The sequence below is a fragment of the Triticum aestivum genome, chromosome 5A (assembly GCF_018294505.1).
Source record: "Triticum aestivum cultivar Chinese Spring chromosome 5A, IWGSC CS RefSeq v2.1, whole genome shotgun sequence".
Classification (NCBI taxonomy): domain Eukaryota; kingdom Viridiplantae; phylum Streptophyta; class Magnoliopsida; order Poales; family Poaceae; genus Triticum; species Triticum aestivum.
In genome coordinates, this window is record NC_057806.1 from 239,983,024 (window position 1) to 239,997,631 (window position 14,608).

General features: G+C 44.8%; 1 protein-coding gene, 1 non-coding gene and 1 pseudogene across 2 annotated transcripts in view; 1 reads left to right on the top strand and 2 right to left on the bottom strand.

The window, feature by feature from the left end:
- Positions 1-14,608, top strand: part of LOC123102881 (NADH-ubiquinone oxidoreductase chain 2-like) — a 36,636-nt gene that overhangs the window by 7,814 nt on the left and 14,214 nt on the right. The gene's annotated exons all lie outside the window — the stretch shown is intronic.
- Positions 8,882-8,968, bottom strand: TRNAS-UGA (transfer RNA serine (anticodon UGA)). The gene has a single exon. It is a non-coding gene; the product is annotated as a tRNA-Ser (tRNA).
- On the bottom strand, positions 11,741-12,833 carry LOC123102880 (ribosomal protein S2, mitochondrial-like; annotated as a pseudogene).

The window sequence follows — 14,608 nt, forward strand, 5'->3', positions numbered from 1 at the left end:
CTTACTCTCCGAGCACTAAAGCTATCGAGAAGTGATGCAACAATGGTTGTTGAAGGTAAAAACCGTCAAACAGAGAAATCTTAATCGTCAGAACAACGCTGAACCTAACTTGTACAAGAGTTGGTAAGAAAGTGCAAACGTTGAGTAAGAAATCGCCATAGGGCGGCACAAACAGAAAGAAAGGCTTCTGCCAATCGGAATAGGAATGCGAAATCCCAGTAAAAGGGTGTTCAGTCAAAGATAGGAGGATTCCTTTGATGTCACACCCTAGCTAGTTCATGCATTAGAGTGTTGCATCATGTCTATTCTTTCATCAGAAACCTGAAATGGGGATGACAGAACCCCCAGCCCCCTCTGAAACCAACTAGGGTTTACTAAAAACTTTTTCAATGAACCTGAAATGCCCTTCTAAAATGCCCATCATTTTTGTCTTGGTTCAGAACCTCTGCCAAAAGTGGTGCACATTTTCCTAGGCCATCTTAGGGTCTTTGAATTAAATCATAAATATTTGAATTTGGTCATTTAACATTATATAAAATATTTCAAATGCTCAAATATCTCCAAACTAAAATGTTTCATGTTGGAAATAATCCAACTATGGACCAGGAGTAGTTTGGTGATTTTAGGAGTTGCCTAAGTATTTTTAATAATTCAACAAAGTTGCAGAGGAATTAAAAAACAGAAAACAGGAGAAATAACAAAAAACTTACCTGGCGCCCAGCACCCGGCCCACCTGCCGGCCCAGCCCAGCGCCGCGCCAGCGAGCTGCTTGCCGGCCAGGCAGGCAGGCAGGTGCCCGACGGCGGCCGCAGCGTGCGCCACGCAGCTGGCCGTCGCCCTGCTTCACCTCCTCGCCTCGTGGCTGGATGGATGAACTCCACGCCGAGCCGTGAACCCCCAGGACACCTCCATTCTCCCCCAACTCCTCTCGCTCGCGCTCCCCCGCCATGGCCGACGCCATCGCCGCCACCCCCTCGCTGTAGCCACGCCCTCCGTCAACCCCACACCGTGCCGCCGTGTCCAGGAGCTCCGCCACCCTCCTCTCCTTCGAGCAAGCCGAGCCCCGAGCGCTCGCAAGGCCCGAGTCCACCACATCGACCTCGACCGAACCGCCGTCGCCGGAGATCCCCTTCAACGCCGTCGTCGCTCCGGCCCGTCTCCGGCCGCATCAAGTGTTTCGTCGAACTCCCCGTGAGCTTAACCATCTTCCCCTCCCTTCTTTTCTTGCTCCCGAGCTATGTAATGACCTCCCGAAGCTCAACCGCACCCACGGCCGCGGAGCTCGTCGCCGACGTGCTCCCGGTCACCCTCCGGCCACAACTTGGTGTCCATCATGCTCACCACGTCACATAGCACCTAACCAGCTACTCCCCGCACCTCACCGATCCCTCTAGCATCAAGTTCGCCTTCGGCCGAACTCCGGTGGCCGCCAAAGTCATCGCCGGTGCCAACTCCGGCCACCCCGACCCCAACGGACTCCACCAAGAGCTGCGGCTCCTCCTCAGCTCCACTCCGATGACCTCCGTGACTCGTTTGGTTGCCGGAACGGCCAAAACCACTTCCGCCGCCGCGTCGGGCTCGCCGGCGGCTAAACGCCGATGCAGCCGACCTGGTTTTGACCGCGGGTGGGCCCTGGTTGACCCCGATGAGTCAATGACAGGTGGGGCCCAGCCCTGTTAACTAAATAGGGTTAGTTTTAATTAAACTTTAAACTAAACTAATTACCCTGACACCCTGGACCCACAGTCAGGTTTGACCTGGACGTCTCCGTTGACCCTGACGTCATCCTGACGCATGGCTGACGCAATAAATTAATTTCTGGATTTATTCTAATATAGGAAATTCCAGAATATAGTTTAAACTTAAAAAATTCATAACTTTTAATCTGTAACTCCAAATCAGACAAGTTATATATGAAAAATGATCAGAAAAATCCAATCTATCCATCTGTACTGTTTTCATGCATGATTAAACAAGTTAACTTGATGTTTAATGCAGAACAAGATAAAACACTTTAAAGGGCCATGTATGAGTTTGAAATTTGAATCTTTGGTTCAAATTGGTTCAAACCCTTCTGGTCTTAGTTGCATTAGCCCAACACACTCATATTGCCATGTTTAATGCATGCATCATATTGTCGCACATTGTTTGGTGATGGTTGTGTGTCGGTGTTCTTTGCGGCAGGTTCTGCCTCCGAGGAGTACCGTGATTACCCTAGCGAAGAGCCATATCAGTGCATCGAACCATCAGGCAAGCAACCAACCATTTGATCATATCGATACAATCCCATGTTCTCGCTCCTGCTCTCATTTACTGCATTAAGACAACGCGTTTCAAACTGCTGTGTGCTACGGTAGTTGAACCCATTTCCTCTGCATGACCTGTCATTGCCACAGTAACTAGATGAAACCCACTAGCATGTGTAGGAGTGGTTTGAGCCATATGTATGTGTTGTTCCTACCTTGCTATGCCTGCTATGCTTAGAGTCGTGTCAGGTCTGGTTCATCTGGGTGATGGGCTAGAGTGAAATGATTATGTCGGTAATGAGAGTGGTGTGGTGAACACGATTTGGTAAAGGTATCGATGAGAGGCCATGTAGGAGTACATGGTGGGTTGTTTCATTGAAGCCGACCTTAAGCACTGAGATCTGTATGTGTGATTTAAGAATCAGCTACTACCATACATTGGGCCCGAAACCAATGGACCCTCTCGGCTTCTTATTCACCCTAGTTCTCTGTCCAGGAGTTGCAAGTAGTTTCTGGTGTTTGTAGCCTACTGGAGGCCGTGGACAGCGCTGACCGTAGGGGTGGGCTGTGATGCGGTAGGTACGTGGCACGGTGTACCGAATACCCGTTAGGTATCTCGGGAACCCTGTACACATCGTTCGGGGCCGTATGGGAAACCTCGGCCGGACTCCCTGCGGATGGAACCTGGATAGGCGATAAACCTGGATTAGAGACTTAGGTGATTAGGTAGGTCGTGGCCGACACCCACGTTGGGCTTCCGCTTGAAGGTTGCCGAGTACATGTCGTGTAAACGACGGTAAGTGGTGAGAGCGTGTATGAAGAAGTACACCCCTGCAGGGTTATCATGATCTATTCGAATAGCCGCGTCCGCGGTAAAGGACTACTTGGTTGCCTATACAGTTCATAGACAAGTAAATGGAAACTACTAAAAGCCTCAAGATAAGTGTGAGTGCCGAGGATGGCTCTTCCGTGGGAAGACGGAGGTGGGTCCTCGGTAGTGTATTGAAGTGGTGAGTAGTGGACTCGTGTGCGCAAAACCATTTCAAATTGGAGTCTCGTAGGATAGTCTAGCCAAGAGTCAAAGCTGGCTTGCTGCAATAACTCCACCAACCCTTCTTGATAATGTGCATGTATGTAGGATCTGATGTAAGTCTTGCTGAGTACCTTTGTACTCATGTTGCTATAATTACATTTTTTACAGAAGACGCTGCAACCCCTTCTGATGGGTTCTTCGTAGACGTTGACATCAATGAGTAGGCTAAGGCCCAGGTGGTGATCCTGAGCTTGTGAAGGACCACGTAGTATAGCTAGGCTTTCCAAGCCTCTTTTATTTTACTAGTTGTGTGTACTCAGACAAGTTACTTCCGCTGCTGGTTTGTATGACTGTATGACTTGAATGCTGGGTCGTGTGACCCGTACCTATGTGTATGTTATGTATGGCTCTCTGAGCCTTAAATAAAGTACTTGTGTCGTAGAGTCATGTTGTGATGCCTTGTTGTATTTGCACATATCGAGCATATTGTGTGTATGATTGAAATGCTTGGTATGTGTGGGATCTGACTATCTAGTTGTTTATCTTTAGTAGCCTCTCTTACCGGGAAATGTCTCCTAGTGTTACCACTGAGCCATGGTAGCTTGCTACTGCTCCGGAACACTTAGGCTGGCCGGCATGTGTCCTTCTTCGTTCGTGTGTCTGTCCTTTCGGGGAAATGTCACGCATTGAGTACCGGAGTCCTGTTAGCCCGCTACAGCCCGGTTTACCGGAGTCCTGCTAGCCCAGTGCTACAGCCCGGACCCACTTGCTGATGACCGACACGTTCGTTGCTGGGTCATGGATGCCTGTCCCTGTAAGTGTGTGCCACTTTGGGTTTACGACTAGCCATGTCAGCCCGGGCTCCTTATCATATGGATGCTAGCGACACTATCATATACGTGTGCCAAAAGGCGCAAACGGTCCTGGGCAAAAGTAAGACGACACCCGTGGGAATACCGTGCGTGAGGCCGCAAAGTGATATGAGGTGTTACATGCTAGACCTATGTGGCATCGAGTCGGGGTCCTGACATTTGATCCATACCGTCATCTGACGGACTTCCTGCTGACTTCGTCAATTGCTCTTTATCGCTTAATAGAAGGGAAATTTCATGAGATAGATGAAAAAATGAATATCAATCGAGAAAAAGCTTAAATAGACACAATTCGTAATAGATACAATTCGTATGGAAGAAGTGATCAAAAGTACGAGGTCGGCATAGGAGATATGATGTGTCGGAGGCAGAAGGCACGGAGAAGTCAAGATCTTCCAAGATAAACCCATTCCGATGCCTATAAAATCAGGTGCACCGCGTCTATACTACAAAAGTGTGATAGGTTTCTTCGTATTTCTTTCGCCGACATTGCTTTCTTATTCCTAACACAATTGTTTAGCTAAGTTTGCTAACGAATCAGGGAGAATCAACAACGAACACCGCATTTTGAAAAGGAGACGTGATTTATTCCTACCGTCCTGAACACGTCTAGAAACAGCAACCTCGTAAATAATACCATTTCGCATTACAGTATCCACTTTCAAGTCGGGGTGAAACTTACTAAGATGTTGGGTCATCAGAATACCATCGAATCGACTCATGTTATGAAAGTAAATAATTAGTGACTTTCTTTGTTTGCTTACAACAGAAAGTATTCCATTTATGAATGCTTGGAGTACACAATCACTTCGATCATAAAATGATGGGTGCGTATTTATGTATTCGTGGGAACTATAATGATTAATATAAATCTTTGATAGTTTCTTGTCTGAATTGACAGTCATAAAGGCGGCTGCATAAGCGTGGTGGCGGGGAAGATTTTGGATTCTATTATCTCCGCGGGAACATAGTTCCGATCCAACAAGGGAATGGTTTCAATGTCACCTACAAGGAATACTGATGGTTTAGGAGGTTGCCCTTTATAATCAGGGACTGCTTCCAATTCCTTAAGGTATTTATCCATTTTTAGCTTATTCTTATTTGGAAGTTTAGTAATGTATGATGGGAATCTAGAATTATTTTTACATATAGGTTCTTCTGCATGATTTTCCATATCACTTTGTGAAAAAAAGAGATCTCATTAATGCTTCTAAAAATAGTTATAGCAATCCCTCGCCATCTGAGCCAGAACGAATCCCAGTCAAATCTCTAAATGCTTTTGGCATTCTTTTCCCTCGCATTTCCCTAATTCTTTTATTAATATGGGAATGGGAGCAAATGAGGAGGCATCGAGTCGAAGAAATGAATTGCTCTTTGGCTAGTGGAAATGGGGTTCTTGTCGTCAACGAAGTAACTGCTCTATTTGGAGAGTGGAGCCAGCCTCAAAGCCGCCTTGGTTCTATAGTAATCTCTCAGCGTTTGAGTTGACTAATCCGATGGTACTTGAAGAAGAGTGAAACGACGAGATTTCCTTATAGGAGGAGAAAGGGATTCCTGTTGCTTTTGGGTGGGTCCAATCAAGGTACGAAAAAACTCTTTTCCCACGGCTCACTAATACGATCCTATCTTACCATTCTTCTATCCTTCTTCATCACAGGACAGAAGCATAACGCTGATCTATGGACAAAGGAAGGTATCAGAATATGCATTATGACCTAGACCTAAACCAGGCTGATATTGAACAGAGGAGGAGTTCTTGTTACTACTTCTCGCTGGCACCAAAAGAAGTTTCGCCTGATTCAGACCTTTTGTGGTGGTCTGCCGAGGACAGCACCTAAAAACAACCCTTGTGCCATGGAATATTCCCTTTTACGATTGGAGAACCTGGCTTTGATGACATTCCTGAGGAAGGTATTTCCCCTACTAGGCTCGTTCCTTCGCTTATTAAAGATCAGAGAAGCGAATGCCTCTCGTAATTGACTGAAAAGTGCTCGCCTCTAGTTCCGGCAGATGCCTGCCATGTACCATCCGTGGAGGAAGTAGTGGGTTATTGGAAGTATAGGATTATTTCTCAAGTGTCACCAAGGATACACCCCACTTACTAAATAGGCCTGTGGATGCGGCATCTGGCTCTATGCGATGAAAACAATGGGAAATGAGATTCTGGGTTTGATTACTGGTACAAACAAGTTCAAAGCTAGCGAGAGCATAAAGAACGGTAGATTCCATTCAACTGGTAGGTCAAGCCCTTACCCATAACACTTATTCAAAATGGGCTATCCGAAAGAGGAGACCAATAATTCCACTATCAATATGGGTAGGCTGCTATATCTAGAAAGAGAAGATGAAAGGTTTTGGATTATTAGCAAAGGTACTTATCTTATTACTCAGCTAGGCACTTACAAACCTATTTATTTACAAGTTCCACATGGGTCTGGTCAGGAAGACTCGGAATCATTCTCACGGCCACCCCACACGGGAGCGGCTTCTCCGCCAAGCGATCATCACTTGCATACAAAAAAAAGCCCCTTTTCCAATGGAAACCTGGGGAAATACAGTTGCTCAATTCATTCGATTTCGAAATAGCGTATAAAGTGATTCTTGCAATTTCACTACAGGCAGCGTAGCAATTCTCGCGGGAATCTCGGTCTTGTTTGGGCCGATTCCTTAACGAGAGCCTAGTCGAAAGCGCCCATAAAAAGAGTAAATCGTTTTCGGTATGGGTACGCTGGCCCCTACGAGGGGCGGTAAGCAAGGTAGAGACCAGGGAGCAGGACCGCGAAGGGTCTTCCCATCTCTTCTTGTTATTGTCTTTGTCCGAGATGCCCGGTTCACCAAATGATAATTCAAATCGAGATTGTGTGAAGTAAAGATCTTTTTCTTGAAAGCGGATTTCTCCCTTCAAAATATCATCCATCTAATTTGTGAAAGTATGGAATTCTCACCCAGAGCTGCGGAACTCACGACTCTATTAGAAAGTAGAATGACCAACTTTTACACGAATTTTCAAGTGGATGAGATCGGTCGAGTGGTCTCAGTTGGAGATGGGATTGCACGTGTTTATGGATTGAACGAGATTCAAGCAGGAGAAATGGTGGAATTTGCCAGCGGTGTGAAAGGAATCGCCTGAAATCTTGAGAATGAGAATGTAGGTATTGTTGTCTTTGGTAGTGATACCGCTATTAAAGAAGGAGATCTTGTCAAGCGCACTGGATCTATTGTGGATGTTCCTGCGGGAAAGGCCATGTTAGGCCATGTGGTCGACGCCTTGGGAGTACCTATTGATGGAAAAGGGGCTCTAAGCGATCACGAACGAAGACATGTTGAAGTGAAAGCCCTAGGGATTATTGAACGTAAATTTGTGCACAAACCCTTGCAAACAGGCTTAAAAGCAGTGGATAGCCTGGTTCCTATAGGCCGTGGTCAACGAGAACTTATGATCGGGGACAGACAAACTGGAAAAACTGCAATAGCTATCGATACTATATTAAACCAAAAGCAAATGAACTCAAGGGGCACAAATGAGAGTGAGACATTGTATTGTGTCTATGTTGCGATTGGACAAAAACGCTCGACTGTGGCACAATTAGTTCAAATTCTTTCAGAAGTGAATGCTTTGGAATATTCCATTCTTGTAGAAGCCACCGCTTCGGATCCTGCTCCTCTGCAATTTCTGGAACATCGAGATTGCAACTCTCAGCCCGGAACGAAAGACATTCATTCTTTTCGTAGGAATGTAAAAAAGGTATATTCAACTATAATCTATGTGGAAATGTAGTGAACTAGTATAGATTCTACTAGTGGACAAGTTCAATTTCCGGGGAGATACTGGTTATGCCAGTGTCTTTCATTCCTCAGTGCAAATTATCGGTATTCTGGATTGAGTAAAAAAGGGATATATGAAGTTCAAGGCCTTGCCAAAACCGTCATGGCCCTATTATGTATAGGCCGTACTAAGCCAATAGCGAATAATAAACTCTTTCCTGCTCCCTCGACCTTAATTAACTCCCCCATCCTGCCAAGCCTCAGCTGCCAGCCCATTGTATCTAAGCACACTGCGGCAAATTGATACAAGTAGCTAAAGATCTCGCATCCGACATCTCCGGCCGAACGGTTAGGCAACACTAGGGCGCCTGGGTCAAAATTCCGCTTACCAAACAAGATGTCGAGAGGCGAACTCTGTAATTCCCCTCCTGCAAAAGTGATAGCGGCTGTAGCATCCGTGTGGAAGAGGGTAAGCTTTCGGCAACACCTTTTTCAGATTGGAAAGGATGAATACTTGTGTTGGGTCCTGCAGACCAGGATAGCCTCAGATCAAAACCTAATAAATGTACCTGGGGTTGATCATATTTTTTGGGCAATAAGTATTCAGGAATTTGAGCGCTTATGTAGCTAAAAACTGTGCCACCTGAATACTTGATTCATTAAGGTCGTCACCCTATACTCGGAAGTCTCTATCGTTTTCTTTGTCTGTTAAGCTTCACAGGGTTGGGACTCCCTAAATCAAACTGCAATCGTTGTTTATCAACCACTCACGACGACACCGAGATCTTCGACTTAGCTCCCACAGGTCATCCACCTGGGGCAGAAGATAACGAAAGGGAGACAAAGTCCTAACTAAATCAACACACAATAACCTCAACCTTCTACCCATTCCATCCATCATATCAGTCGAGTCGAGGAGATTCGTTCTTATCTATAGATAAGGCAAGAGAGAACTTATGACCTCGTGGATGGAGAGGGATTCGAACCCCCGGTATTCCTATCAATACTTCGGTTTTCAAGACCGACTCTTTCAACCGCTCAGACATCCATCCCTGCGCTCGCCCGCCCTATCTATCTGCGCGCTGGCAGGTAGGGGCAACTCTATGTGATTCGCTACGCTTGCTTGCGCCCCACCCCATAAGCTGACTCTATTGCCTAGCGGTTAGCGACACTTTTCCGGTAGTACGAATCGCTACGCTTCGCTTCTTTCTATATGATAATATGCACCGTCGGTTGCTGCGCTCCCTGCGGGTAATAGCAAGAGAGTGAAGAACGAACGATCCTCAAAAAATTCAGCAGTGAATGAGTCCGACTCGAGTTCGTGAGTCAAAGGCGTGGCAAGAGAGCGAGTTCGACTCGCGAACGATCCGCAAGTGAAGGACCGATCCTTTAACGCCAGTACTGTTGCGAGACTGGTACTTGGCGGCTCACGAGCAACATATAGAAAAAGGTTGCCCATCACTCCCTTGCTCCTTTTTGAAGGCCCACCGCTCCCCCTTTCTTTAAGTATCTATCCCGACTTGCATTTTGGGGCGAGTACTACAGTTCCTCCATAATCACACAGAACGCCCAGCTTCGAAGAGCTGCTCTCTCCCCAGTCCACAGCAAGGTGTGGAATCTGGATCTACTGTGTGTTCGGACTCTATTGTATCAAGTCAGATACTAAGCCTTCTACTACTACTACTTAGGAGATCAAATGCTATATTTCAGAGATTGGACTCTCTTACTATGTTTTTTCAGGGTTGTTCCCGAGCCAGGTTCCCTGGATCCATTCTTACCTAAATGGATGAATGAAGAAGGGGGCGAGCAGATACGACGGCCACACACACTTCTTTTTAGCCGAATAAAGTCGGATCTACTACACGGCTAGGATCAGAGAAAGATTGAGAAAGCAAGATCAAACCTACTCTACTGTTGATTCAAAAGGTAAACAGCCCCCGAAGACTTTATCAATGAATGGATCAAAGAAGTTTATCTATCTAAGTCATCGTATATAAGGGAAGAAGCCCCCCCTGATCGAAGAATGAAGAAGCTAGCTCGGGTAGACTTTAAGACCAACTTGGTGTAGAGACGACTATGATGGTCGGCCTCCACAGACTGAACGCGGGAGATTCTTTCACCCTGTTTTTAGTAGTGCGAGGAGGATAGAGCTCCCAGCAATGACTGATTGTTCGTACGAGCGAAGGAGCGAGCATGCTTTACCCTTAGAGTGAAGTTGACATTCACAGGTCTTGTGGGAACTCCTTCAGTTTAGGTAGCCATAGTCACTCAGGGCTATAGTGGTAGTAGCAAGATCGAAATTGTGAGATTGGATCGATCACAAACTATCAAGAAGAAAGATCAAGATTCACTTTTGTCGGGCAAAGAACTCTATTGAGGAAATGACTTCGCTCACTGAAGACCAAGCAGCAGCCATTCTAGATGAAAGGACACAAGCCTAAAACTTGAATGCGGATCTATTTATCTGGAATTCCTATCTTCAGAAATAAAGAGTTGCCTATCTTCAGAAATGCTGGTATAGTTGACTTGCCTCTGTTCTTGCACCGGTGTCTGCCAGGGTCTGAACCATTAGGTAGAGGATCAGCTGAAAGAAAAGGCAGACAGAGATCTTGCGCCAGATCCGTATACATTCAGCACCCTCATTACAACATTTGCTAAGCATGAAAAGTGGTTGGAGCTATGCTTATGTGCACGAAAATGCAGGAGAAAGGATGGCACCCAGAGACGAGGAAGGGCGTAGCAAGCGACGAAATGCTTCGGTGAAAGCTAGAACCAACTCTGCGAGGAAAGCGGAAGCAAATAATTATGATGTGGTTGATAGTGTTTTTAGGGATAATCTAAGTCGGCGTTACCCGACATAGTCAACGGGGTACCTTCATTCTTTAACAATTCTGGACATAGGAACAATGAGCTGTCTCCACGGCTTCTCTTCCAAACCAATATCGCAATGGATCTATGTTCAGCTTATTCTCTCAATCAATGAATGCGGGTCATCGTGGAGAATCAGGGGAAGTGTAGACTATAAGTAGCCAATTTGCAATTCATTTCCTTGGCAATGACGAGTGATGGTATCTCGAAGCCATTCATCTTATCTCTGCAGCAGGAGATTCTTCACCGGACAAAAGATAAGGAAAAGACAAAGAAATCCCATGGGTAGTTTTTGGAAAAACCTATTCTGTAGGAGAGAGAGGCCTACCTATGAAAACTAGTATGTATCTTTTTCTTGGTTTAAGCAGTGCAGGAAATTGTCGGTCCTAAAAACAATGTGTCCCCATGATCATTTTACATCACGATATCTTTTTCTTCTGGCTATGCGTTTTCCTCTTCACTTTTCTTTTTATTTATTTGAAGGAATCGTCCAGGCAGAAACGGGGATAGTGATTGATGGCATAGAGTTTTGATAGAAAACTCGTATCAAAATCATACCAAAAGAAAGTCTCGATTCGAGGAATGGAATACAGGTCCATGATAGAACACAGACCGGTAAGAGAAAGGAAAGTAAGCATAGTCTTCATTGAACCGGAAGAACAATTTGATTTTCCGTCAACAAAGTAACGCTGTGCAAACTCATCTGATCCCTGTTTGGGACTTCTTCTTCATGTCACGAGCCGGAATCGAACCGGCGCTTTCCAGATGCATGGTCAGGATAGATACCTATCAGATCGCGACTTTGATTTCGCAGTTCAAGAGGATGGTGGGGGCAACCTCTCTACATCTGCGGGCCGGTAGGCCAGCCAACTAACTCTTCAAATGAAGAACTGATTACTCCACATCTATGAACCTATCATTCCCCGCCCTTGCCCATTATTTCTTTTTGTATCATGCTAGGACTTTGCCTCTTTTTTTGAGGAAAAATATGGAAGTAGAATCTCCTCGCTTTTAGAGGCATCTTCCAAATCCAATTTAAGATCAATGAGGTCTTTCAGAGAGCTGCTGCTCTTTCCATTAAATTGTAGGATCTCTTAAATCCTATGCGCAAAAGCAAGGTGTGAGCCCGCGACCCCTCGATCGCTCTCAGAGTCAATCGGCCCAAACCGGGTTATGAGCTCAACGAAAAAAAAGTATTTTTAGAAATTGCCTGCAAAACCGCCTTGCGAGCGTTAGCGTCAGCGTCAGCACCATCTCCCGATGGATATTTTTTGCGCATCTCCAATAGCGCCTTGGCCCTATTTTCTTCTTCGTCTATTGGGGAAGAAGAAGAGGTGGAGTAGCAGGCGGATCTCATCCCTCCTACGGACTTCCCCGTACTCAAAGTGACTCTGAGAGATTGCGCTTCTCTACTAATCGCATTTTGTTCAAGAATCACTGTTTTCATGATCGAATGACGAAATAGATATACGAACTGTATAGGATCATTCGCTGGGATGGGATAAGTGATTCTTTTATAGGATTCCCATGGGATCATAGAATCAACTAAGGATGGAATAGGTATTTGTGATCGATCAGCTTCCAGTATGACCGAAGACTTTCTATCTGCATTCAGAATAACCACACAATCAGGTTGTTGGTTCAACCCAAAATTGATCTTCTTCTTTCTTGAACGGAATTTTTTTTATTTGCAAAAGATTTGGTCAAAAACGCCCCGATCTTCCATTGAGAATCATCGAAACAATGAGAATTCACATTTCTTAAATAGCTTCTTAAATAGCTCGCCATTTCTTCCGTTATCTCATAAATAAATAAATGATTGGTCTTTAAAAAGAAGGAACGGCCTTTTTGACGACTGGGAGATCCTATAAAATGAAGAGCGTTTCGTAAACAAATCAGTGTCTTGTCTGAATCAAGAATAGCAATTCCATTTCTTGAACCACGGATATAGACTTTGAAATGGTGATCAGCTACCCGACGGCCGAGATGTGCATTCGTACAAAGTAATTTAGTATAGACTATCGAAAGCATTGTCATTTTGCGATTTGAGTTCTGGAGATATAGGTGGTAAGTTATGGGTAATGCGAGGGAACTTTAAGACGAGATAGAATACCTAATATGGGAGTGGTTTAAGTGAGAGAATAGCTCCCTTACCAAACCAACTGAGCTATTTGCCATGTTTTTGACAAATGACCTAACTTTGATGTGATGTGCCCGGCTAGCCCGGATCATTCTTAGAGCAGTCGAGGTTACCGGAATTACGGCCTTTCGTACAAGAACTGGCACTATTGTAACTCGCTATGGGCCTCCTGCCTTCTCGAAAGAAACTGGCTTTTGAATAAATTACTCTATTTTACGCATTTAGTTGAAGCGGATTCGAAGAGCTCTATCGAGCAAGGAAGGAGTATACTATACTGTAGCTGGATAAGCTAGATACCAAAACTTTGATAAAGATTGAGGCAACCCATTTGAGGAAGAACCGGACGGACCCCTGTGGAGATGGCATAAATAATCCTTTGACGAACTTTCTGGTTAACATAGAATCTATGAGTTTTTTCTTCTAATTACTACTACTAACATTATTCAATCTGGTATCCAAGAATTTATTAAGCTCATCCCATAAGCACATGTACACATCTTGGATTTTACCGTCTTAAGATGGAAGAAGATTCGTTCTCCTACCCATTTCTAAGTTAAGCAAGAGATAACTCATAATTTGATATACACTCGCACTCGCATCTTGGGTCACTGGAACCTGATGATAATTACTCACTCCTTCATCCTTAGAAAGGATCTTGGCTATGAAAAAAAATGGATCACTAGCTTGCGCAACAAATTGATTGAAACTTTCGTCCGAAGTAAACATTTCAGTCTGGTGTTCGTTATACCATTTAAGGGCATCATCTAAGTTCAAGAACTTTGGATACTTAAAGGCTGCAGCACATGCTAAGTGTTGACTGAGATTCTTTTTTTCCCACAGGTGGTTTTGTGCTGGAGGTTGAGGATGATCGGCAGAAAAGAGTAATAAACTTTTTGACAAATCACGCTCATGAAAATGTAATACACCTGAACGGTAGATTCTACCATGGAAGTCCATGAATGCTGGCAAATAGAATTGATAACTGATGAGGACATCAATACCATTGTTATACCCACAGCCCCTACTGCTACATATACGGGACCAATTACTAGAGCTCGCGCACGCCAATTAAATTATCAGGTACTTTTGTTTCTTGGTAATGATTCTAATGTTCATGAGAATATGATGCTGCCTAAATTGGATACATTTGTTTTGCTTACAAATGAAGGGCCTAGCTTGGAGAAGGATGAACATTGGAGCAAGAACAAGCATGGAGATGATGCCATGCGCAAGGGGAACAAGAACGGAGTTACAAGTGATGATTTCAGGACTTTGAAGCCACCATAATGGGTGCATGAAGCCATGGACGAAATATACAAGATGCCACTTCATAAATTTCGTCCCGAGGCTATTATAGGTGTTGCGTCACCTTTTTATTGGGCCAGGCCCATGTAATTTCGAAATACATAAGTATAGGCTAATTTTAGAGTCCGTATGTGTGGGGAAACAAGAGATAGGGTTGATTTCGGACCCCTCCACCAAGGGCCACGAAATTCCCCCTCTCTTCCTCCATATATATACAGCCCTTAGGGCACCGTTTAGACTTTGGGTTTTGTTTAGATTAAAAGTTCGCCATAGCTGCAACTTCGCGTACTTCGTTTGTGTTCAACGACCAGACAAAGGCATCACAGAACCCCACCTTGATCAATAAAGCTTTCATCTTATATTCGCAATATCCAGATTG